Source organism: Eretmochelys imbricata, chromosome 16, assembly GCF_965152235.1.
Source record: "Eretmochelys imbricata isolate rEreImb1 chromosome 16, rEreImb1.hap1, whole genome shotgun sequence".
Lineage (NCBI taxonomy): Eukaryota > Metazoa > Chordata > Testudines > Cheloniidae > Eretmochelys > Eretmochelys imbricata.
In genome coordinates this window covers 23,969,114-23,993,333 of record NC_135587.1, presented here as the reverse complement: position 1 = coordinate 23,993,333, position 24,220 = coordinate 23,969,114, and the positions used below count along the sequence as shown (strand labels likewise).

The 24,220-nt window shown below is 42.7% G+C and overlaps 1 protein-coding gene across 2 annotated transcripts in view; it reads left to right on the top strand.

The window, feature by feature from the left end:
• STRBP (spermatid perinuclear RNA binding protein) overlaps window positions 1-24,220 on the top strand; it is an 86,003-nt gene that overhangs the window by 17,042 nt on the left and 44,741 nt on the right. Inside the window, exon 1 of one of the 2 annotated variants that reach the window (XM_077835551.1) lies at window positions 146-161. The exons of the other annotated variant lie outside the window; for it this stretch is intronic. The gene's annotated coding sequence lies outside the window, so the exon portion shown is untranslated. Of the gene's footprint in view, window positions 1-145; window positions 162-24,220 lie in introns of those variants that run through there. 2 annotated transcript variants of the gene reach the window in all.

The window sequence follows — 24,220 nt, the reverse complement described above, 5'->3', positions numbered from 1 at the left end:
AGTGCGTTGATCGCTACTCTAAAGCTTTGAGCCTGGGCTCACCTTCTCAACATTGTGACGAAGGCTTATGGAAGGAACCCAGAATGCGGTGGTGGGACAGCTGTGGCTATTTGGTAATGGCTGCGTTTGAATGGAAAACATCTTTCCCATTAGAAAAAGAAGTAAGCAAATACAAACCCTTCTGTGACTAGGGCTATACTTTTGTCATGGGAGTTAGAGATTAAATTATCTTTGAGCTCCGTAAGTTCTGACACTGGGCTTTTTGGGTGTTGCTAGGTACATGTGATGGTAGCAGCTGAACTAATTTTGCTGAGAACATTGGGAGCTGTCAGGAAAAAGTCACACCCTCCAGAGGGATGCTCATAAAGTTAATGCTCGTGATTTCACGCTTTCAGCAGGGAATGAGGATCATGGGGACTGTGACACTTGGGGTGGGAGTGGAGTTCTGGAGCTGGCGAGCCGGTTTAGCAGGCATCTGTGCTGCACTGCTCTGTTTGCGCTTACTGAAGAGGACGCAGCAATGGCTCTTTTCTGCACATCTTCCTGTGCTCCTGCAGGATCACACCAGAAGACATGGAAATTGGTTTTGAATGGCTTGATGGTATTAAATATTAAATGGCTTTAAGCAGTTTTATTGCAAAAAGAGAGGCTAGCTGGATTAAAATAATGTCTGCTCTGACTTCTGGCATCTTGTTTTGTACAATAAATTTAGTAAATATTGTCTTGTCTCTCGAATCAGACTGTGGACTCTTGTCATTTATCATGACAAGCTCCTAGCCCTAACCACAATGATGGTGCTTGTTCTGTAAAGGGCTGCCTGTCACAGTTACGAGCAACTGCACCTGCAGTCCTCCATGGTCCCTCAAGGGCACCCGCTTTTGGCTCCTACTGCTCCTCAGCCATCACCTCGCTTAGGCAGAGACTTGCATCTCTCTCACTTCTGACTGGGGGGTATCCAGGCTATACATTTCTTTGCCTGCACCACTGAGGCGTATGCAGTGTATGGTTGGAAAAAAAAGTTGTTTCTTCTGGCAGTCAGCTACAATTTTCCATTGAACAGTTGGTGGTTTTGTAGCTCTGTAACTGCAGTTTTCTGAGTTTGAACAACAATTAAATATATTTTAAAATGACCTTATTGCTTTGCTGCTCTAGAGGCAGACAGCTAACTACTGTTACTCTTCTAGGTTTGTATCTTACATGCTTAATTTTCAGTGCTTTAAGTTGAGCCGGTCTAAGAAAAATAACCACCAATTAGATAAATCCTTATTAGATAGAACCAAGCATAGTTTTAAGGTACATGGTGAGCGCCTCCCTGTATGATCCACAGCAAATATCCCTGCCATTTCGTTTCTGAACAGAGGCTGCCCTAGAAATGTTCATTAATAATGGTCAAACTGTGCTTTCTGTGATTAGAACAAATGTCTACTAGAGACTGGTCTGAGAGTCAAATTCGTTCACTCGGGATTTCACCTAAGTTGGGTCTCCTGTGGGAAGAGTCTAAATGCATCCAACTAGTTCTGTGCTATTTCAGGGTGAACGTTGCTGTCTTTTAATTCAGCTCATCATAGAATCATAGAATCTCAGGGTTGGAAGGGACCTCAGGAGATCATCTAGTCCAACCCCCTGCTCAAAGCAGGACCAGTCCCCAATATTTTTTGCCCCAGATCTCTAAATGCTCAAGGCTAATGCTCAAACCATGGAGCTATCCCTCCCCCCTGTATCATGTCTGAATACAACTCACTTTGAGAAATATTTGATCTATCTTTCCTCTAAAGCATTTTGGTTAAACTTTGAATTGACTCTTAGATGACCATAGTATCCTTTTTTTCTGGAACCTCCCTACTTTGGGTGACTTCCAAATGGCTCTTTTGTCATATGCAGAATTTTGAACTGTGGCTCAGAAGGGAAGGGACGCAGCTGTTTGGATACCATGGTAGTGGGCATTAAATACAAGCTGGAATAGAATAGAAAATGCAGTTTCTGACTCCTCAACCTTTTTTCCCTTGCAAGCACGTTGGTGAAGGGATATTTTGTCCCCATTGTTAGTAGCATGAACTTACTTTAGCTTTTACCAGCAAGGTCAGGTCTCCCGTTGATCAAACCTGCGTGAGTGCGAGCCGCCTCCTTTTCTCCTTTGTTATTGGTCAGATTTAACACCTGTTTATACCTAGACAGTTTAACAAGTGCAGCTCATGTAATTGCTCTTTCAGTTTTTAGCAGTTTTCCTCTCTAAGAAGTTTGGCAGATACCGCAGAGGCTCTGTTGTATTCTGGAAAATGTATCTTTGCAAATCAGATTTTAATGGGCTGAAATTAAACTAAACATTTGATTGCATTCTTTGGGGTAGGCCCTGTCTCTCTAAACCCATGGTGTAGAACTCCAATGCGCTTTTGCTGTAGCTGCTTCTACTCTGGCTTTGTGCTGTTTAGAGCACATGGAAATGCAGGACCCATAATAGTCCTTGCAGTGCTGTAAAGTCATAACTTTCCAGGAGTCCTTGCACATGGCCTTGGCATAGTCTGTCATTCTGTAATGCTGGCGGGTTTAATGAATTGTATTTACTCCATCTAGAAATAGAGAAGGTTACCAGGGGAATTCTGCTGGCTTTGCTGCATCTGGTTGCACAGTGACTGTTGGCATTTGGTTGAGTCTTGAGGGTTCTCCAGCCATTGGTGACTTTGCACCCTGTAACTCCCAAGGCTTCTATATTGCTAGCAGCGTCCTCACACCCTACAAACTGTCAGTATGGCTTCTTACTTGTCTGTAAGGGATTGTTGGATACCCGAGGTGCTCCCTTTCCCCGGACAGGGTCAGCTGCCTCTGAAAACCCTGGGTATGCAGCGGCTGTGTAATCAGGGCTTTTGTTTTATTTGCCAGATTGTATGCTTCTGTCTGTGGCTTGTGGTTTGGAACTTCCCAACAGCATTCACTGTCTGCCATAGCAGAGGATAAAACTTTGTAGATCCTGCTTAAATGGTCATTCCTAGTTTCTTTGAGGTGGCTGAGGGGACTTCAGGCATTATTGTGTGACATTTTATAGCCTGTCTTATGCAGGAGGTCAGACTTGATGGTCATAACATCCCTTCAGACCTTAAAAATGTATGAATTTAGGGTAATATGATGTCTTTAAAACAAAATAGACATCATCTGGGTGCCATCCCTCACTATAGCAATTCTAAGATAGAAGTTTTGGGTTTATACTTTTATATTAGTGTCACACTCGTATTGGCCTTTGCTTTAGATGGAAGTCTTTATAGCTTTATGGAAAAGGTATTATAAATAAGTCTTACACGTGAAAAAATGAGGATTGAAACCATTATATCATTTAGAAGCTTTTCAAATAACGAAGATCTTACCTGTCTGATTAGGTGTCTGAATGTCGTTCAGAAACAAAGCTAGTACTGCTTTGCTGAGCTGTTCTGGAAAAAGATGCAATGGCTGAAAGCTTCCATCTGTTGAAAAGCAGTCTCCTTAGGACGCCTCGACTTTGTATGCACTTCGCCAAAACAAAACTGGCAAATTACAGCACAAGCAATAACAGCTGTTCCCCTACGACACGGGGAAAGGAGTCCAGGGGCTCTGAATGGTGGTGGTCAAAGGGACAAAGTATTAAAAGTGAACTGCAATGTTTCTAAAATATACAAACCTGTCAAAGCCTTAAATTGCTCGCAGCAAAAGGACCTGATTGCGAGAACAGAGTACTGCTGTAGTGCTTACCACTGATGACAATGATTCCCTAGCTGTCATAAAAGGGTTTGCTGGGTCAGGCTTTAAATGTGCAGCCTTAATTACACGTTTGAAAAAAAAAAAACCTGAAAGGTTACAAACTGTAAATGTCAGAATTGGGGCAGGATGCCTCCCTCTACATCGGGTGTTCGAGGAGTCAGCAGCTATGTTAGGAGAAACCCAGAATCTTGAACTTGAATCCTGGGAATAAGAGAGGACATGATCCTTAAATCATTAGGAATTCTGTTTGTTTGTGATGCTTGTTTCCCACGTTGCTTGTTATGGACATAGACTCGCAAAGATATTTTGCTGTTTTATTTGAAAAGCACTTCCTCAAAACAGGAAGAGCATCTGAAACCCTGGACTCCTGACTGAGATGCGCAGTACAGGTGCATGAGTATTTTGCCCTGGGGGGAGTGGAGATCACGTGGCATCATCCTGCTCTCTCTGTATCCCGGTTTTGCAAAGGCTTTACTCCTGTTTTTCTGCCGCATTCTAGCTGTTCTGGGTCCTGTATTTCCTGAGCTCAAACCTGGAGCACGGTACAGCCTGTTAACAGTGAGGTGTGTAATACATCGTGTCTTGGGACAGGGCTTTCAAACACGGGAGCTTAACGGAAAGCTCCTGAATCCATGTTTCAACCTGTACCTGATACTCAAAATTGTCATGACCATTCCCTTTTGAGGTCTGAAAATAGGATTCACAACCAGAACTCAGCTAAACGGAGTCCAGTTCTTGGGCTGCTACTTTGACTCCCGTAAGCCTACAGCTAACGCTGAGCATTGGTTCATTATAAGAGTTTGTGTGGCTGTCTTGATTATACGTTAGAGGTGATGGGTCAGCCCTGTGGCTAGTGCTTTTACGAGAGTGAGAGTCAATGGGGAAAAAAAAGTTGTCTTTTATATGCTTTTTTTTTTTAAAGTAGAGTCTGTTCCAGAGTGAACTAGAAAAGCCTAGTTAATGTGCTGAAAAGTTGGGCGGGATCATGCTCCAGAGTTTAGAGTGTGGGATTAGTACTAAGGAGTAATTGGCTTTGTTCCCAGTTTTACTTCTGACTCTCAGTGCAACCTTGGGCAAGTTACTTAACTCTGTTTTTTCCTGTATGTAAAGGAGGGATTAGACTAATCTCAGGGGGCTGAGGCTTAATGTTTGTAAAGTGCTCTGAGATTGTCTGATGCATGTTGACGGGAATTATCAGGGCAGGGGAAGTTACCAGGTCACCTGACTCTCTAAAATGGGTTGCCTCCCCTCTTAGTAAAAGATTTAATTCTGAAGCAGTGCTACTTCAAAACATACCGCCTTCTCCACAAAAGAGTGTATTTGTGGTGGTGTGACACCATGGTTGCATGCATTATTTTGGATACTATGCAGAATCTGTACATATGTAAAGCAACATTCAATCAACCACATGTGTGCTTGGAATAAAATATCAGAGCTGAGCTGTACATTTCTTGCCCTCTAGTGAAGGCTAGTAAATGCTTCAAGTTACACTCAAAATATAAGTGATTTCACAGGCAGTGGATGTTGGGTTCCTCCTGCCCCTCCCTCCACCATTCAACCTGGAAAAGACATTCTCCCGCTGTATGGCTATAGAGCACTGGGTAATGCTATCTCCTTACCAGCAGATGGAGAAGTAGTTTCCCAGCTGCTCTCATCAGTGTGTAACCTCCGTTGTTCTGTGGGATGTTTCATTCAATTTATTGTTCATTGGTGTTAAAAATATTATTCTACTCTAGACTGTTAGGCTACAGAGGCAGCTCTGGGAAGGCTTGGAGGAATGCTAATTCCTTCCACAGATGGACTCTTTTTGTGTCACCTGCCTACTCTGCTAGGCAAGTTTTTCTTGAATCTCTGACCCCGTCCTTGTGGTTTTACATTCGTCTCCTTCCCTAGAGTTAGAAACTCCCCCACAACTACTCTCAGAAATTAACCAGGCTTTTGTGGATTAATATAGCTCTGCAGTGAGTGCTGGCAGGAGAGATGTGCAGCTCTTTTTATGGAGACAATGAAGGATGCACCTTTTCGCTCCCCATAAAGCTCCCCAGATTTCTATTCCCCCACTTACCTTATGTTCTGGTGGAGAGATTCCAAGAAGAGGAAACCCAGTGAGTGTTTAAACTTAGTTCTCAACACACAGTTACCTGGAATTGTTGCATTTGCCTTAAGCCATATGTTAATGTCATGGTCTTAGTCATTTGGTAGGCTAAAAGGACATGATATGGCTAGAATTACAGCAGACGTTATAGCGGGGTCACAACCCTGCATCTTCTAATTTGCAGCCTTTAGAAAATGTAAACAGTAACATCTGAGTGCCTGTAAAAAGCATTATTTTGAATTCACTGGTAGTCTTGGGTGTTTTGGAATGTGAAAGCTTCTGGTATCCTGAAAATCCTCTGCTTTCAGGGACTTATCTGAGAACGTCTCTGTCTGGATCCAGGTCAGTATATCCCAAATGGATTTTTTTTTTTTTTTTTTTGCTTTAGAGAAAATAATGCCCCATATTCAAGATCATACTCTGATGATAATTGTTAAATATTTTTATTTACTGTTTAAAGGGGCAATGCCAGATTAAAAAAGCCTAATTCTTTACCTTGGTTAAAAGAAATTAATTACATGGATCAATGGAACAGCATATTAAAAATCAAATCCACTCACCTGTTCATGGTGTTCCTTTCCTTTTTTGCATTTCACTCAATGAAGCGAAATTAGTCAGTGATTTTTAAACACTAATACCAGTGCTGCCCTGTTTGGGTTGCAGATGCTTCAGGGGAAAGTTTCAAACTAAAAACTGTTCATTGACTTACGTTTTTAAGGACATAATTAAAAAATTGTAAAACGTTTACAATTGCTCTTTCATTTCCTTTAGTGTATACTCTCAATGCAAATCTATGGAGATATAACTTTAAAGAAAAATAGTATTCAGTTGGGTATTGAATGTCCTGCTGCCTATTTTTAGATATGCAGTTTGAAGTGCAGGGCTTGACAGATGCCACTGTGGGAAGGCCCAATCCTGACTTGCCGAAGTGCTGTACAGATGAGAAGGAAGGTCTCTAGAAAAGCTAGAGTACAGTGAAAGCTGACGTCCTTTCAGAGCACAAGGCAATCTGCAGTGTCCGTCTCAGGGGGAGACAAGAAACAATAGCAAATGTTGTTCCTGGAATGTGTTCGTGTTTTCTAAATCTCTGCAGATGCATTGCTGCTCACTAACACACGAGTTTCTATTTTAGTTGTTGTTCTTATTTTAGTGTTGATGGAAGGGGCTAGACTGACAGCATTGGCAAATGACATCTTACCACACAATGAGGGACAGCTTAGCCCATAAAGAATGAGTGTCCTCTGTGTAGGTGTACTCTGGGTAGACCACTTCTAGGGGTGGGGGAGTTGTTCAATGTCCATGTCCTGTTCAGTTTTTGCCCCCTCTACTTAGCTTGCCAGTTGTGGGGATGGTTTTGTGACCTGGGCATTGGCTCATATAGGCTGCTGAACAGATGGCACCAACTTTAAGTCCCCAACTGGGGTTGACTGAAGTTTCTGATGGAGAGGTAAAATGTTCCATATCCTGTTTCCAACCCCCTAACGCAAAAGCATGCCATCAACCACAAAAATAGCTTTTTATTTTTTTAAAAAAGAGAAAAGTTAGTGGTTTCAGGTGTTGCACCTGCCCTCTGAGTCATCCTGGTACTGTTTTGAGGCTTTACAATCACATCTTCCAATTTGTTTTAAAAAAAGTTTAGCTGTCCCGTGTTGCTGTAGGCGAACCCTGTGTTACTAGGGCAAATGGTCCAGCCGATTAGACACTAAATATTGTCAAGTGTCCAGAGTACACTGATTTTGAGATTTTTTTTAACCCAATCTTGAATAATAATCTCAGATTTTATGTGTAACAATAGTAGGTTAAAAAAAAATTGAGATTTTTCTTGTGAATTGATGGTGTCCTTTTAATTTGTTGCTGAGAATTCTTTTTAACAATACTGTTAGTGCACTTTGCATGTGTAAACAACACTTGTTCCTCGGATCTGGTGTAATGTATAACAGCTTTGTAGCGTACACCTGTTGTTCCCAGAGTTGGGCATAATCTTGCTAACCTCCGTAAAAGCATGAATGAAAAGACAGGAAAAAAAAGCAAAATTGTGTTGCATCTATGGGCAAGGGCAACAAAGTAGGGATGAGCGACTCACCTGTGAGAGGGGATTAAGTGTGTGCAATTTAGAGAGGTTCAAGCTGAGAAGGAGCTATCGCTAGCAACTGGAGATGTTACAAAGGCTAACTGGCAGTTTGACAGTGGTGAAAAGTCCAAAAACAAGAGCCCGTATTTAGAAATTCATGAGGAAAATATTTAGATTGCACATATTTTTTCTTGAGGGCAAGGCCAATTCAACAATAGAAAGATCTACCAAAGAAGATATGGAGTCCATGATTAGCAAAAATGAACTGGTAATACAAGCCATTGTGAATTGTAATACAAGCCTGTGAATTGAAAAAAAATAAAAATAAAAATATACAGCAAGATTTTTTTTTTCTCAGCTGCTTTCATACTCTGTAAAAATAGCTTTGTTGGGTTCATTTTCTTCTCCCAAGAAGTTCCTCATAGAATTGGCTCAATTTCCAACTATAACAACATTCTCTCTGCCTTGCAACCTCAGCCTCTGGTCTAAAAGCCAAGAATCGCCATCAGTAATAGATCCTGCAAAAGGAACTTGGTTAACAGTTTGGCTCCTTTTCCCATAGCTCTGCTGGGATAGAGAGGTAATGGCTCAGTTTTGATCACTGCAGGTGTGCGCCAGCACATCCGGGTTAGATCTGTTGAGGTAAGAAGATGTTGGTTTTCCTTTGTCAATTTAATATGTTTTTAACATATTGTCCAGGGCATTCAGAGAACTGGGAGGGCAGGCCCTCTTTTACTGGAGCTTGTAAACATCTGACCATAACCACACTTTAACGTGATTTCTTAATCACAAGTGCTGAAGACACCCCTGACAAATGGTTAGTGGCTAATGTAGTTTGACTGATCTTTCTTCAGCTGCGTTCTGCAGTGCTGGCCCGCTGTAGCTTTTCACTTTCACAGAGGACATCATTGCTGCTCTTCATATGAAAATACGCAAGTAAATTAAATCAAAACCTTTTTGTTGGATTAGCTCACGTGTGTGTAACGCAATAGTCTACCGAGAACAGAACTTAATCCGGGAGGGAGGGGGGCCACTTCCACTGAAGCATCTGGGCAGAGGCAGTATGCTGGACTAGATCAACTCCTGGGCTGGCCTAGCCTCGGAATTCTGCTGTTCCTATAATATAATCTTGAATGTCCCAGCTATTGTCACAGACTAACTGGCGAGGAGCCCTGTGGTATTGGAAGATGCTGTATTTTTAGAAACAGTTTGGTACGTTAATTAACACCCCGCTTTTTTTCCCCCTTCTTTTTTCTGGAATGGTTTATTAGAACCAACTTTGTGTCAGCCTATTAGAAGAGGTGTGTTAATTACACTACAGGTGTACTTCTAATTGGAAAACTTATTCTCCCCGTGACTTAATGCTGTGTCTTTTGAGGGCCATCAGCAAGTTGAGAAGGTGCTCCACAGTGTAGGGAGTTAGAACCACTCAAAGCTGCTGGTAGTTCATCGACAGCCTTGCTGTTTACTGTCGATATCTGAGCAATGATCTTGGGTAACAACATGCATTTGCCAACAGGCAACATTCTGCTCCTTTGTTCTCGTGAGACGGTCAGGTACCAGCTGCAGCACTGTGGAAATACAGGAGGTTTTCCTCTTCTGCCGCAGGCCTGAGATAGTAGCTTAAGCAGTGTGTAGTGTTCCATTTCAGATACTTCAGCTACAGTGTTATCTGACAAGGTGCTGAGCTCTAAATGTGCTGGGAAGGAGTCTCAAAAATAAGACAAGGCAGGAGATTGGTAGTGGCAAGAAATGAAGTAAAGAAGAGGGTTGGATTTGGGAGGGCTTGGGAAAGGAATGGAAACACAGTTTATGTAAAGAGATGGAAAATAAAGGCTAGAGAATGCAGTAACACATGGGAGAAGAATGGAAGATCATTTTGAAAGAGGAGAATGCAGTGCCCCACTCTTCCACAGTTGCAGTTACTTGTGCATTGACACTCATTTAGCGGGCTGACCCTTCTAATGGATAGTTTAAAGTTGGGAGGATCATAGCATGTTGCTTCCTTGGGCAGCTGCCTCTTATAAGTGTTTTGACAAATGAAATGGGCTGCGCGTATCAGCGTGTCTTCATTGATTGGTGCTTTAGCCAGCGTGGCTTTCTCCCTAAGTTTTAGAGGACGGTTCTAATTGCAGTGGAATATCAATCTCAGCCATATTAGAAGTAGACTTATCCCTGCTGGATGGCCATAAAGAGCTCTCTTTGGAAATATTGCAGTGATGTGAGTGATGTTATTTCGAACAGCAGCCTGTCAGATTCAGGCTATGCAAATTCCTATTTCCAGGATTGGCACATGTCCTTGTCTATAGATGTATTTGTAGGAAGAGTCCCTCAATACTCTTTAAAAAAAGAAAAGGAATACTTATGGCAACTTAGAGACTAACAATACTCAGTACTCTTTGTGAGTTAAAAAGGGGTCCAGAAAGTGTGGCTTCATAGCTTTTTTTTTTTTTGGGGGGGAGGGGGCGGGGAATAGGGGTTTCTTGGAAGAACACTGGCCAGGCCTTTCAAAAGTGAGCATGATTTTGGATGCCTGACTTGCCACCTAAAAAGGGATTCTGACTTTGAGGATGTGTGAAAATTGCTGCTTTGAGGTCTTGGGCACCCAAAATTGCTAGTCTCTTCTGAAAATCCTGCCTGCCTTTTTGCAGCAATTCTTGGTCTATTTAGTTCTGGAATAGCATGGACTCAGTTAATCTGTTCTTCAGAGTCTGGTGTCAGGCACTGCTAAGTGGTGAAGATCACAAAGCAAATTCCCATCAGTGCCATTTGTCTTTAGCAATAATTTAGTAATCGTGCAGAGGGGTAATATAATATCTTTATGCTCCAGTGCAGTGGAGAGAGACTGACTTTGACACTAAATTACTCCAGGCTCTCCCTAAATGACAGAGTTGTATAGATGCATCCAGACAACTTGAACAATGCAGCAGAAGGAAGGGAAAAACAATAATAAGGGTCTGATTCTGAAAGCTGGTGCATAATCAGCATGTTTCAACTTGCATTCAAGCTGCCTGGGAATATATTTCATCCGAGCAAATGGAATTTCAACACTCTCCTCTGACGGTTACACACTAGATAGAACTTCTTCCATGGTGCTTTACTATCCAATACAAGACTGAGATGCATGCCTCTGTAGCACTGATTCCAGGACCTGCTGATGCAAAGATTCAGATTTTCCACTGAGCTGAAGTTTAATTTCTTGACCGAGTATCTGAGAGAGAGTCTTCAATAGTGATTCTCAACCAGGGGTACATGTACCCCTGGGGGTACTCAGAGGTTTTCCAGGGAGTACATCAACTCATCTAGATATTTGCCTAGTTTTACAACAGACTACGTAAAAAACATTAGTGAAGTCGGTACAAACTAAAATTTCATATAGACAATGACTTGTTTACACTGCTCTATATCCCATACACTGAAATGTAAGTAAAATATTTATATGCCAATAGATTTATTTTATAATTATATGGTAAAATGAGAAAGTCAGCAATTTGTCAGTAATAGTGTGCTGTGAGTCTTTTGCATTTCTATGTCTGATTTTGTAAGCAAGTAATTTTTAAGTGAAGTGAAACTTGGGGCACACAAGTCAAATCAAACACCTGAAAGGGTATAGTTGTCTGGAAAGGTTGAGAGCCACTAATCTTCAATGCAGGAAAAGGTTAAAGTACATATTGAAGCTGTTAGGGGATAGCAAAAATGCATTGTATTTAATGGTTATAATTACAGGTGGTTTATCTAGTTTGCCCATCTGATCAGATCTCTCTGTCGAGATTCCTCCCCTGTGGGATCCGAGTCTGGATGGCACGCTCTCAGAATCCACTCCTTGCCTTCTTGATGGGTTGTGCAATGAGCCACAAAACCAAACATTCTCCCTGGATTGTCTGCCACAGCCAATGTAAGTGTGGCTGCAAAGGGTTTAGACTGAGATTTCCCAAACTGCTTTAGGGATTTGGGCACAAATGAATGGGAACTGGGCATCCAGGTTCCCTAAGTAGCTTTGAAAATCACAGCCTTAGTTACTAATTTTCTCAGTGTTCAAAAAAGCACCTGAAATACTTCACAGCAAAGGGCTTACCCAGGCTCTGCTGTAACCCAGCCAACAACAGACAGGGTGAGGAGGTGGTGCCCCACACACACGGGATCTCAAGTTGCTTATAGTCCTGCTGGCTGGTTATGCCATTGATTTATTCTTGTGGGTCCTTTATTTTTAAGCAGCTTGCTGTGGTGGTGGCAGCCTCATCAGAGAGGCCAAAGAGACCAGTGCTGAACGCGGTGACTGCACTAGCCGCAGGGGTGGATCAAGGCAGAGATCCTTGCTGAGGGCCCAACTCCTGGAGTCATGAGGTGATGTGCACCCGAGTGTTCATCATTAAACTGCATTTCTCTCCCTCTTGGATGCAGAAGTGTGATGTGAGCCTAACCAATGCTGTGCCATCTGCCTGAGCTTGCAGGCAGCCTCCTGCAGAGTGAGTAGCAGCCGTTAGAGTTGGGGAGATCCGTAAACCCATCACCGGATTGAATGGCTCACCTTCTGTTGAGGGTGGTGAAGACCCCCTCACAGAATCCTCCCTGTTCCTGCATAGACCCAGCCTGCCTGGAGTGTGGATGGCAGTCTCTCTTCCCCTTACGAAGTGCGACTGGGGGCAAAGGGCAGTAATAGTTCACTTCTGCTGCTCTTGTCCGTGCTGCAATTCTACACATGCTTATTTATACAAATCAGAATTAAATATATTAAAAAGCACCTATCCCAGGTTATCTCTAGCTATGTTAACAATCGCAGTCTGTGCTAAGAACACAGTCTGTGTTTCATGGGGAATCCCTTGCGACAAGGCTGTAAAGGAGATTTTAGTCAAAAGGTTTTTCTCTCACTTAACTGAATTAATGATATGTAGGGGATTAATAGCACTGCTTGGTTGTAAACTGGAGCAGGCTAAATAACATCACATCATGCAGCACTTTACATTGTCAAACGCACTTTGCACGCATTCAGCTGACCCCCGTTAGCATTATGGTTTCTTTCTTCCAAATGGGGAAATAGCCATAGAGGCTTTGTCTAAACTAGAGAAGTTCACCGTGCTACCCACCTAGCTTGCTAACAAGACACACAGGAGCTTACAGGTGTGCTCAGAGGCTTTTAGGCAGTAGCAACTTCAGAATAAATTAATATATGTTGGGGGGGGCACTTAATCCCCCTTCCCCCTAGGTCCCCATCCTGGATTTTCTATCCCTAATGCCTGTTATTCCTCAAATTCAGCTAATCCATCCCAGTTCCCTGCTTTCTACCCCAGGAGCCGGTTCAGCATAATGCCCTACAGTACATTCTATCATACGGAGTCTGGTCTCATTTTAAATATCCCAAGCGTTGGGGCCTCTGCCTCTGGGACGTTGTTCCACAGCCGAAGTCTTCCCTGAGGTGTGCCACAGTATTTGTGTCCTTAATTCTTTGGGCCACCCTCGATTCCTCTCCTTCCTTCATCTTCACTTCAAGTCCCTGGGCTGTTGTTCTCCTGTTCCTTTGATCCGCTTAACCGTTATTGCCAAACTCTTACCCTGAGCTTTTACAATTTTCCCTCAAAGCATCCATCTAGGTCATTTGAAAATTTGCATTTCTCCTCTTCACTGAGCTCCCTTCAGCTTGTTGGTCTTTTTCTAATATTTAGGCAGACAGACATATAATTCTGCTATAATAATAATAATAATACCTAGCTCGTATATGGTGCTTAGGAGGGCACTAGTCTCTCCTTGCGATGGGATGGGATGTTTTGGACTGTACACAGACTCAAAACCGGAAGTGGCTTTTTTTTTAACCATGTTTCACTGCAAACTCACAATATTTGCACTCACATAGCAACTTTCATTTGAGTATCTTGAAGCTTTGTATGTACAGGTGGGCAAATATTATTTGCCATTTTATAAATAGGGAAATGGAGACATTAATTAACTTGTCCAAGATTACACATACAGCTGGAAATAGAACCTAGTCCTTCTGAGTCCCAGGCCTTTGCTGCAACCGTCGCATGCAGCTGCCATCTCCAGTTGGTCCACTGTCCTCTCCGAGATCTTTTCTGGGCATTATTGCTTTCTGGGTTTCTTCCTCATTTAGGTACCGTCTCAGATTATTTCCCCAGATGTATCAGAGCATTTTCCTGTGATGAACAAATGTTTTCTTATTTCTAACCTCTCTGAACTCCCTTCGTACTTTTCTTTCCTCTGGAGTTGGCAACTTTCTAATTTCTGAAAATTCCTTCCCCTCCCCTCCCCCCCGCCCCGTCACTCACTGCTCTTCCACCTCCCCTTTCCTCATCGCATGATCCTCTCCACCTACCCCCGCAGCTAGGTCGGGAGCTGCAGCCTAACGCAGAGCCTGCTGCCTGCCTGCCCATGAGGTGCGGGTAGGAGGGGGACCTGACTGAGCAGGGGCTGACACAGGTTGGTGATCCTTTCTCCCCCTCCCCAGTCAGCCTTTTGGTGTCCAGTCAGTACATGTAACCAGACATTGCCAGGTCCCCTTTGTGACCAGACTTCCCGGTTGAAAACCAGACAACCAGCAACCCTACCCTCCTTTTGTTCTCTCTCAGTTTAGTAATGTCGTGAATGTGCTTGATATCCCCCACACTCTTTTCCACATCACCCACAGCAATGAAAATAATTAGGGAACATGTTTGTGTGTAAAACGTTCCTATCCTGGTATATAGAGTCTGCATTTATCTCTTCTGTGCCTTTTGTAAGTTGCATTTGACTCCAGTATCTATGCTTTAGTTAACGGTGTGAGAGTCTAACCCTGGTCTCCTTCATGGCCACGCAGATGACAGTCATGTGAACAGTTGCATGATTCATCCCTCCATTTTAACAGGCCCCTTTGTTAACCTGAAGCATAAAGCCTTGTTTGCCCAAAGCCAAAAACATGAGGAATTTATGGTACACATGTTACTTTTGCTAGTCTTAGAACCAACACTACCTACAGGACTGAGGGCTTACAATAAGAGGATCTGCAAGATTGTTCGTGCTCCATGTTCGCAACCGGAAGGCTGCACAAGGCTTGAACAAGCTTTTAATATCCTAGTGTTCTTAGCAAGATGTTCTTTGATAAAATCACTAATTAAACAGGACGGAAGCAGCTGCCTCTACTTGCATGCAGTAGCCCTAGTGGAATAGAACACAAGTGGGTCCAGTGGCAGATGTGTACTAACTATGAATGAAGTCTATAGTAGAACTCTATACAGTTTTCGCAGAATCTAGTGGCCTGCTTCAGGTTCTTTGACAAATGGCCACAGAGTTCTTAGCTTCCCTTTTAATCTTATCCCTTTGTTTAAAAAATGCACAAAACCATTGAGGCAGAGAGACCGACATGCCAGAAAATGCATTTAAGTGAAGGCTCATTAAAGTTTAAACCACATGAAAGGCAAAGATGTGCAAAGTAACCAGTGTGGATTTGCAATATTAAAAATGCCAACTTCAAATATTGTCTGCAGGGCCAGCAGGAAGGTAATTTAGAGGGGAAACAGCTGCTTAGATTTCTGTTTCCAAGGTGAAGTGATGGCTTGAAAAAATAATAAACCATGGTCTTGTAATTCAAAGTTTTTCACATATGCAAATGTACATTGGTAACTGAAAGGAAGGTTTAACTTTTCTTTATTTGGGAGCAGCACAGAAGAACTGAGATCCCAAATCTGTGGCTTAATCAGAGTCTTTACATTTTATTATTCATAGCAGAGGGCGTGCTAGCACGAGCCATGAAGAGCACAGCAATATGCCCCGTGTGTGCTGTTTGCTGCTTTCCTGCTGCATCTCATTGACGTCTGGTGCCCTTAGTATTACTGGCTGGAGCAGTTGGTGCTGGGTCGGGTCGTAATCAGTTCAGCTTGTGAGCACTTCAGTTAAATATCCTTCCCTTCCTCTGCTTTTCAGGGGGCCATAACTTGAAGCTATTGGATTTTGTGTACAGACCCAGTTTATTTTTATGGTGCAGTTGGGCAGTCTTTCCCATCCTCTGGAGGATTGGTGTTTTTTTTTCTTTTAGGGCAATTTTATGTCTTGCTCTACAACTGAAAGGTTTAATCTACATTTATTTTAAATGCAGTAGATCAGTTGAAATGATTAAAGTGAGACCTAGAGGCTGGGACAACTGGTAAAGTTAATTAAACAGTTTTATTTTGATGCTGAACCACTTGACCGGTGTGTTTTAGGAATTAATGTAATAGGAAGAGTGCATGACATGTTTAACTAAATAAATTTCAGGAATTTGGTGAATAAAACACAACTGCATTATGCCTCAGGGTCGTAATAGACATAAGTTCAGCGGAGTGCCCAAAGCAAAGGGGGCCTGATCCCAAGCCCATTGGAATCAGTGGGAATCTATTGACTTCAGTCGCATTTGGGGCAGGCCTGGTCTCTTAAATAAAGAAAACCATCTCTGATTTGTCTGGCGTTTTCTCTTCTACTTCCTGCTCACTCCCCACCCCTCTTCTCGGATATTTGGCCTCAGTTTGGTTAACACCTACCCATCCTTAGAGCTGCTGCATCCAAGTGAGTGCAGCCCACCTTTCTGTGTTATGTCTGAATGTGAGGCTGGTGCAGAAGCTATTCAGCGGGTTTGCAGCCTTGTTAATGAAAGGACAGTTGCATTCCATTTTGTGCTAAACATATGACTAGCTGTAAATAGCTTGGATCAGCTGGGTTTTTATTACATCGGAATTGCCGTACTCAGGTCACACCACTGGTCTTTCTAGTCTCTGTCAGGGCCAATACTCGATGCTTTGGAGGAAGGGGCAAGAGAATCCTGCAGTGGATCTTGATGAAATAACCTGACCATTGGGGAACTTCCCCCAACCACTGACAGTTACAAGTTGGCTTATGCACCTAAAGCATGAGGAATTGTATCCCTTATACAAATAAATCCTGTCTAATAGAAGTGTGGATGGTCTCAATAGTCAAATAAAAGTGTAATCCTACTAAGTACTTGGCCTCAGTGATTGCGTGTGGCAATGAATTCCACATATTAATTGTTATCTGCGGAGCGTGCAAACTAAGAGCTGAATTTTGGTAGCCACTTTGTCTGTGGGCTAATTTTTTTAGGCATTCAGGGTGGTGGGGATGGTGTTAAAATAGGTTTGATGTTAGAAGCACCTGGCATGCCCTCCCTTTGTAAGGGTTTAATCTTCTCACACACATACTCTCTCCCATTAGACATTGAGCAGTTTTTGATTGTTGAGCAAACTTAGAAGCTATATATAATTTATTTTATTCTTTCTGAGATCATAGAATCATAGAATATCAGGGTTGGAAGGGACCTTAGGAGGTCATCTAGTCCAACCCCCTGCTCAAAGCAGGACCAAGCAGGGAGTTGGACTAGATGCCCATATTCTGATTTAGCTTGGAGCATATTGGTACCTTTTGATTTAGTTGCAAATACAGATTTATTCCTAATGTACAATAATAAAGAAAAAATTGTCTTTGAAATTTTGCATGTGACTGGAAAAGCCACATGCCTAGTAATCCAAGAAGAGTTTTGGAATTACATTGAAAAAATTGGATTTTTGCCAACTTCTTTCTGCTGTATTTTCATGTTGCTGCCTTATAAAATTTTGGCTGATGGGTTGATGAGAAGTGTGAAAACTATAAATAAAAGCAGGGTTAGCTCCTGTAGCACCATCAGTTATTACAGCTCTATTTCCAAAGCGGTTGAGGTTTAATACAATGTTTTCAGTGAACAATCTCCTGCAGTCTAACAAGCCTGTGGATCTCAGAACAGTTCATTTTGGATGTTAGTGGTTTCATAATTAATACTTCACTTCCTGGGGCCACAGACAGATGTGTGTTCTGAAATGACTCCAGGTTTTCTTAGTACACGTTGTATAGAAGAGCAGGAACTCACATTTCAGGATGTTGGAAGCTAGAAATTGCTTTTAAATTCTTGGTGAATATATTCATAGTTTGATCATGAGTTTTCTACTTAAACCTTAAGTGAATAATATCATAGGCTCATAGACATTAAGGTCAGAAGGGACCATTATGATCATCTAGTCTGACCTCCTGCACAATGCAGGCCACAGAATCTCACCCACCCACTCCTGCAATAAACCTCTCACCTATGTCTGAGCTATTGAAGTCCTCAAATCATGGTTTAATTATTTATGTAGTGCCTAATGTGTGCCTTAGAGACCATAATAAGACAAGCCCCTGCCCAAAAGTGTTTTACGTCACTTACATGTTCTGCTTTCTGTTGTGTTGAGCCCTACAGAGAGTTCTCTTTCATGGGCCCGTGAAGACTTGAAGCAGGCTGCATTGCTCACTGAGCTCTTTTTATTTATCCACTTGTCACTTAGGAGCCAGTTTTGAGACTGTCTTCAGTCTCAAGCCCAGGCATTCACCCTTAGACCTGAATGGATTTTCATGGCGGTTTCACGGCGAGTCTCAGTGTTAGTTGTCATTGATGTGTTGGGTTGCATATAGTGCGGGTGCTGAGATACTATGGTGATGGGTCTAAGAATCTAGCTGATGCTGGTATTTGGAATGCCTTTAAAACTGAGCTGGGACTGTTCCATTTCTTGTTCTGAACACCACAGGCACTAGTCTGTTAAACTTTCTGGTTTTGGGGGCAGGAGGAAGCTAAGATTTTGATAAAGCTAGTAATGTAAACTGGTTAATTTAATTAATTAATCACATACTCTGAGTAATTTATTGTAACCTGGGTCCTCTTGAATTGCAGTGTTTGTGGCAGGTGTAAGGTTTTCCATAATAGGTATCATAGTGTTCTGGTAATTACATTTCTGCTGGTATTTATAATAAACTTACGTTTCTTCAGCTTTGATCTCTCAGCTGATGCAAATTGCAACTGGTTGAAGTTCAGGCTGTAAGGGCTGATGGTTGTGTGGCCAAATCACAGCATTGGGGATTTGAGATAGGCAAAGATTTTTCAAAACCACCCAGTGATTTTTTGGGTATTCCAGTTTTTCAGGGCACAACTTGAGTCTCCCTAAAGAGCCCTGATTTTCAAAAAGTGCTAAATACCCAACCACTGAAAATCAGGCTCCTTAAAGATGAGCCAAGAGGGAGCCCAAAAAGGGGTACCCAGGTTCATTAGTCACTTCTTGAAAATCATGACCCTGACTTCTGTGCCTCAAATATCCCAGTTTACAAAATGAGGCACAGAAATCATGGTTTTGATTTTCAAAAGTGATTAGTGAGTCTGGATACCTCCTTAAAGAAGCCTAATGCTGGAGGCATTGAGGAAGCCTAAATAGTTATTTGTAAAGTACTTTGAGATCCACAGGAGCTAGAGCTGGCTGAAAACTCCTGAATCTTGAGTTTTCTGTGAAAAATAATTAGATTTTCAACTAAAAGCTCTGCCCTGAACATTTTCCAGTTTTTCAACCAGCTTTAGTAAGAACATAGGGCAGAGTGGATCAGACCTAGAGTCCATCTAGTCCAGTAGCCTGACAGTGGTGAGGACTAGATACTTCAGATGAAAGTGCAAGAAACCCCTTAGTGGGCATAGTCTACCATTCGGGAAATCTCCTAACCCATAATAGAGATCGGGTTAAATCCCAAAGGAGGAGGATTTATCTCTCTTCCAAAAAAAGGTTTAGTATCTACTGTTCTAACTCTAGATATTCAGATTATCCCTGCAAATAGCCAGTCTGCCATGGTTGGAAGGGGAGGTATGAGGTGAAAACATGTTTCTGTGTGTATGTATATTGTTGCTCCACTTGTTGCCACAGAGCAGCAGTGACAACTCCTGTATTTCCACATTGTCTTCATTTTCATCTTCGCTTTCTCCTGCCCCGTCCATATCAGAACGTCATTACGCTTTGTTGCCCTGCAGGAAAGGTGATGAGCCTCAACCGCTTTATGCATCAGGAATGGGCAATAAAAGGCAGTGATGCCGGTGTCCGGGCTGTAGAGGGAGAATGGAATCATTGCCTTGGCAGCATCCGCTGCTTCTCTAGGAGTCTTTCGTGCTGGCTGGAACACCCAGGTGGCTTGGTAACAGTCAACCTTTGGTCCCTTACATAACAGTGAGGAGTATTTACTGCAGTGTACACTGTGAAATTTACCTCTGTTTAATTGTAACTTTGGAAGAGAAAAGCGTTATTTGCTAGTATACAGGCGAACTGTTGGTCTTGCCTGGAGGCTGGGTACCTTAATCCTGATTTAGCTCTTGCTTCTCCTTTTATGGGAAAGTCACATAGGGGAAGGATGATCCAGTGGCTTCAGGTGTTAGCCTGGGACTCAATTTTCTATTCCCTGCTCTACCACAGCCTCCCTGTATGACCTTGGGCAAGTCACTTAGTCTCTCCATCTCAGTTTCCTACCAGCACAGTGGGGATAATAGCACAGCCCTAATTCACTTGGGTGTTATTGAGGATAAATACATTAGACTGAGGCACTTGGATACTGTGGTAACGGGCCAGGTAAGTGCCTAACATAGTCTGTAGAAAGATTACTTTCTCATACATTCGTTTTTAAAGGTCTCCTACAGATTTGATAGGCACTTTTCTTCCATAGAATTCTTTAGGATGCTGAGAAACCTACAGGAAGGATATTGCCCTTGTTAAATTCTGATGGACTTTAGAGTAATTTCTGTAGAAATCCTATTACATTTCTATAGAAATCTATTTATTTCAGCCCTGTTAAAATCTATAATGCTTTTCCCATTGGTATAATGTACACTTGTTTGTATGGTGGATTTGGCTTATCTGTATGTCCCTGATTATTGAGAAAACCTGTCTTGTCAAATTGGGGCCGGCTCATCCCTCAGTTGGGTTATAGATGCAAAGTAGCTAACCAGTGGCTGAGATGCAAACCTTAACTTTGAATTTTCTCACATTTATGTTAAAATCTGAACTGTAAAATTGTTTTAAAATAAAAAGTGATACATGAAATTTTGTGAGCGTTGAGGCAGTGTTCCTCGTCATGAGAAGGGAAAGGAGAGATCCAGAGAGTCAATTAAATGCACTGCTTTTGTGTTTGAACATATGACCATTGGTGTAAATGCAGCTGATTCACTGTGCATCGTTCAGTACTGGGTATGACCTGCACTTTCATATGTTAAAAAGTTATTTGGAACTTGTGTACTGAGCATGTTCTGTGAAGCGTCTAAAGTCTCTAACTTTAGATTTTCTTCGTGCAGATACAAGGCACAATTCTGCACTGGGGATTTGGAGATTAGAAAGAAGCAATTTTTTGTTCATCAGAATCTGCTCACACAAATGGGGCTGGGGGCTAGGGGGCGAGAGAGAAATGGAATTTAACTACTTTCCCCCAAAAAAATCTCCTTTGGGTGGGAGGCGAGCAGGAGAAATGTGAGACTCAAAGAGTTTTTGTGTTTTTTTTTTTTTATTAAATTTAAGAACTTGGAATGGAAGTACCTGCCTAGCTGTAACTCTAGCTCTGTTCTGCACGCGTTCCCTTGGATGGAAAATTCCAGGCTTCTCCGGGTTAACACAGGTTTTTCTGAGACAATTGCATCCCTGGAAAATAAACTTGCATGACTTTACTAACTTAGTTGACTCCAGGCATATTATTGGTAGCAGCAAGAGCTTTACCAGTCAGTGGTATATCCCAGTGCTACGATTGCATTCCCTTTCAGGATGCTCATGTGTCCGAGGGTATGTCTACATTGTAATTAAAAACCCACAGCTGGCCCGTGCCAGCAGACTCAGGCTCACGGGGATCTGGCTAAGGGGCTGGGTCCGTCCAAAAGTCCGTCTAGCCCAGTATCCTGTCTTCTGACAGTGGCCAATGCCAGGTGCTTCAGAGGGAATGAACAGAGCAGGTAATCATCAAGTGATCCATCCGCTGTCACCCATTCCCAGATCTGGGACCCTCCCACCTCGCAAGGTCCTATAGCCCAGACTCCAGCCCAAGCCTGAATGTCCACACTGCAATAAAACAGCCCTTTAGCACAATCCTGAGTCAGTGGGCATGAGCCAGCCACAGGGTTTTAATGCAGTGTAGACATACCCAGGGTAGGAGGTATTTCCGCTTTTGCATGCTGTTGTAGAAGGGAGAAACCAGAGTTTCTGTGCCATTCTTTTAGGAATTAGGACTTAAAATCTTAAACATCCACAGAAGACAAGGGTCAGAATGAGTTAGAAGATTTTCCCATGGTGAAACCTCCTGAATTGTTGTTGTTCCCCTCAGCATGTTGATGCTTTTAAAACCAGGAGAAACTATTTTGCTGTTTCTCAGTCAGTTATTTTGACACTAATCAGTGCTGCGGATCTTGTTTTGATTGGTGTCTTGATGCATCATAAAAAGAGTTGCTGAAAGAGTTCAATTATAATATCAGCAGTTCTGCCAAATGTATTGAGCTGTTCTGAAAAGCAACTTGTCTTTCCTGACCCAGATACACAGTTTCCCACTGTGGTAGATGCTGCCAGAAAGACTCTTGGCAGAAAGCCAGAAATAAAATTATACTGCAGAATTATACTCCTTTCCTTGTCCAAGCAGCGTTGTGTGTCGTGATGAAAAATTACCTGCCTTTTGCATGCAGAGCAGAAATTAAAACTAACTCACAATTAAAGCTCCAGGACTCTTACTTTGATATTAATCCTCCCCCTTAATTTCACTGAACGTAACTTTTTTTTTTCCTTGTATGCTGCATAAACTGCAGCATTTTTGCTGCTGGGTCTGATCCTACCTGCAAACCCCAACCTACTTTGGGAACCTCCCTTCCTGCTCTCCTCAGCATTAGTTATCTCTCAACGCTGTTGAGGTCAACTCGGATAGTCTCAGGATTATTTGTGTTGCCCTTCAACCTGCTGTTTACGCTAAAGTGCCTCACCTGCTGATGCTGGAGTGAAGGAAAGATTAGAAGGGCAGAGGGTGCTTTAGTGCCCCAGAAAAGCATTGCTGGCTTGTTGAGTCTTGCTGTAACATTGAAGTAGTCGTCATGGACCCTGGACTCTTCCGACAGCCTGGCCAGATGCCCAAGCAGCAGAGAAGTGGGCATTTAGATAACTAAAGAGTTCAATGTACTGTGACCCTGTTTCCATTCCCCAGTTATTCCAGCAGCATTTCTCTGTGCAAAGCGCAGCTTTGGGCTGCTGGGTTGGTGACAGGTATCCAAGATGCCCTTTTCTAAGGGTAAAATGGAGTCTCAGCTGCCTTGTTAGTTTCAGGCCATGTGGAGTTCACAGACCTGTTGCTCCTGCCTGCCACCTTGCTAATCAGAAGTAACTAAAGACAGCTAAAGGGCTGCACGTTGGTATGTCCAAAACTATTTAAATGAGCATCTTTAAGTCCAGGAGGCACAACTGACAGCTGCAGGAATAAACCCCATTATTAAGGCCACATATCAAACTCTTCATCTCATGCCCATGCCAAAAGTTCCCTTGTGAAGGATGGGGTGTTTAATGGAAATGTTTCTGGGTCCTCTGTGGCCATCCTACTGGGCGTGGAGGCCCAGGCATGCTGCAGCCACTCCTAAATTGGTTACATTAGGATTAAGATGAGTCTCAAGAGCCCATTTCCTGTTGTGTTTTACTTCTGTTGAGAAACTGTGTGTTTTTAAACATCGGTGTTCTGGTTGTTCCCAGACCTGCTGTGGAGACAGTTTAGAGAGACCGTGAGTTACCTCGTTTAGTGCTGGTGTGTAATAACACTTCACATTGCTCTAGTGCCTTCTGTCTGAGGATTTAAAAAATCACATCAATCCTCCTCTCCTGGCCCTGGTGAGGTGCGGAAGTATTATGCCCATTTTACAGGTGGGGAGTGAGGCACAGAGACGGTAAGTGACTTTCCTGAGGTCACTCATGGCTTTGTTTACCCTAGAGGCTTTTCCTGGAAAATTCATTGCAAGCTGTGGTGGCACTAGCTGTGGTGTAGCCCAGGAACAAGCGGCTTTTACCATCATGTCCTCTAGGGCCTAGGCCACCCCGTAGGCACGCCAACCATCCGGATGGAGCTGTCTCAGGTAGGGGCTGGTTCTAGCATAGATGCTCTGTGGTGAGTTAGTGGCAGAACAAAGCTGCTGGATTAGAAGGATTGCAGTCCGTTTTTATCCCTTCTGATGGGCCTGGTAACAAGCACAGTGCTCAATCCAGATGGCTGGTGCTGCTCTAATCTTGGCTTCTGTTTATTTTCCACTCTGTACCTTGTTCTTAAAGTAGCATCTGAATTTTTAGAAAGCGGGCTCCGTTCTGTTTAGTGGTTTTATTAAACATTCTCTCCTGGGGCCTGAACTGCATCAAGTTTTCCTTTGTGCGGACACTTCTGAGGAGTATTGTTGGGCAATTAATAATTTGAAAGAACACTGTAGGACAGCTCCAGCTAGAATTGTGTGTGGTGATTTTTCTTCTTCTTCCTGAACAATATTGATGAAG